The sequence below is a fragment of the Leucoraja erinacea genome, chromosome 27 (assembly GCF_028641065.1).
Source record: "Leucoraja erinacea ecotype New England chromosome 27, Leri_hhj_1, whole genome shotgun sequence".
NCBI lineage: Eukaryota > Metazoa > Chordata > Chondrichthyes > Rajiformes > Rajidae > Leucoraja > Leucoraja erinaceus.
The window spans coordinates 22,326,080-22,328,320 of NC_073403.1; the positions used below are offsets into that span (position 1 = coordinate 22,326,080).

The 2,241-nt window shown below is 41.1% G+C and overlaps 1 non-coding gene across 1 annotated transcript; it reads right to left on the bottom strand.

The window, feature by feature from the left end:
* Positions 1-1,577: 1,577 nt before the first annotated feature.
* LOC129710414 (U1 spliceosomal RNA) lies at positions 1,578-1,737 on the bottom strand. The gene has a single exon (XR_008725680.1). It is a non-coding gene; the product is annotated as a U1 spliceosomal RNA (small nuclear RNA).
* Positions 1,738-2,241: the final 504 nt, after the last annotated feature.

A 2,241-nucleotide genomic window follows, 5' to 3' on the forward strand; every position in this document is an offset into this window, starting at 1 on the left:
AGTTTTTTTCTAATCCATCCACATTCCACACATTGTTAACCAGTACTCTTTTACTCTATTGTATGCTTATTCTGTATTTTTAATTTCTACTTCTACTATCTTGCACTATGACTATGACCAGACGCTAAACTACATTTTGTTGTACCTATACTTGTATCTGTGCAATGTCAATAAAGTTGAATTGAATTGAATAAATCAGTACTCTGAGCTGTTTGCAGGCATGTGATTATCACGGTTTGCCAGACTATTTGCGGGAATAACCCTGATCTTAAGCAGTTCCATGGTATCCATAAAATGCAATGCATTTTTAATGTAATGTTGCCCCTTGTCTGGACCTCGAGTCCGTAATAAAGTTTATTATTATTATTATTATTATTATTATTATTATTATTATTATTATTATTATTATTCATGTTAGAAGATGCACGAGGTATTGAATCTGGACAAGATTAGACCAAGTCAGGTCAAGACATAGAGAAGTGAGGATAGACGTAGAGTTTAAGTTCACTAACTTCACTAAGTTTTGGTTCCATGGATAGAGCAAAAAGCAATGTTACTCCGATAAGCATTAGGGTTATTTACGATTGGGCATTTTTGTTGGCATGGGAAGTTGGGCCGAATGGTCTGTTTGAGTGCTGTGTGAATCTATTTGACAATGGATGGCTTCAGAATTATGTTCACACCTTTATGTACACTTAATAATATTAAACAAAATATGTACTTTCTTGATAAAAATCACAGCCCAAAGTTGATTCCCTACTGAGTTACTCTGGCACTTTGAGGTCTGAAGAAGGGTTTCGACCCGAAGCATCACCTAACCATATTGTTTCCGGACAGAGGCATTTCTGATGTAAATTAAACAATTACTGTACATAGACAGTTCTCACTACCTCAAACTCATACACAAAATCTGAAACACCGATTTTTGATTTAGAAAATCAGCTCCACAAATAGACTATTTTTTTCTGTGGAAAAATTATCTTTGTCATGGGTCTTCCATGGAATTTGATGTCTGAAGGGATGTTTTACTGATCTGAACCTCAATAAAGTGTTTAACTGTTGGAGTAAATAACTTCATGGTGCTGGAATTCAGAAATAAATGCAGACAATGCAGATACCCGGAACTGCTCTCAAGCAACCACTCCATTTGCTGTTCTTAGTCACCTTGCTCTAAACTGGATAAACCAAAGACCAGCTTGGATGACCATTTCAAAGAAGACCTCTGTTTAGGTTGCAAGGGAGGCTGCTCTAGTCACTAGTACCTTTAAGTTAGTTTAGTTTAGAGATACAGCACAGAAACAGGACCTTCGGCCCACCGAGTCCGTGCCGACCAGCGACACCCACATACTTAAACTATCCGAGACCCACTAGGGAGAATTTCCAGTTATACCAAGCCGATTAACCTACAAACCTGTACGTCTCTGGAGTGTGGGAGGAAACCAGAGCACCCGAAGAAAATCCACACAGGTCATGGAGAGAACATACAAACACTGTACAGACAAGCACCCGTAGTCAGGATCAAACATGGGTCTCTGGTGCTGTAAGGCAGCAACTCTACCGCTGCGTCACCGTGCTGCCTTGAAAGTGCGAACGCAGCCCCCACTGCCACAAATTGTGCAGTCGGCTATTCCGCATTTGAGGAGATTGCAAGTGTTAACACACCCAACGTGCAAGGGATGGCCACATCCTCGGAGAGCAGCAGCAGTGATCACCAACTCTCCCTTGTCAAGTAAGTAATTGTCCATCTTACTTCTGTACCCAATGGATGTCCAAGGAACAGCATCTCAGATTCCCCCTGGGCATGTTTGCAGCCCTGATGACTTGACACTGACATTAACAATTTCCCATAGCCATGTATTTTCCTTCTCATCACCCTTGATAATGTAACTTTCTATTTCCATTTGCTTCTCAGTCACGATCTGCCTGTCTTTATCATCACTATTTATCTGAACATTGCTGTCTGCACCATATCACGGATACTGTAATTCCACTGTTTTCTTCACCCTCGCTGAATTTGCAATTTAAAACATATTTGCTATTATAGCGGCGCCTGCTAGCAAACGCAGACATCGAACCCGGCGTCCGGAAGCCGCGTTCACGTGACTCAGGAGGAGCTGTTGTTTTCGCGAGGTTTTTCATTTGCGCGTGTTAGTTCAGCGCTGACCACCGTTGTGAGCAGACGTGTCTGATAAGCCTGTATGCTGGATATCGAACTTTTGAACAAAGATCTGTTGGAAACTC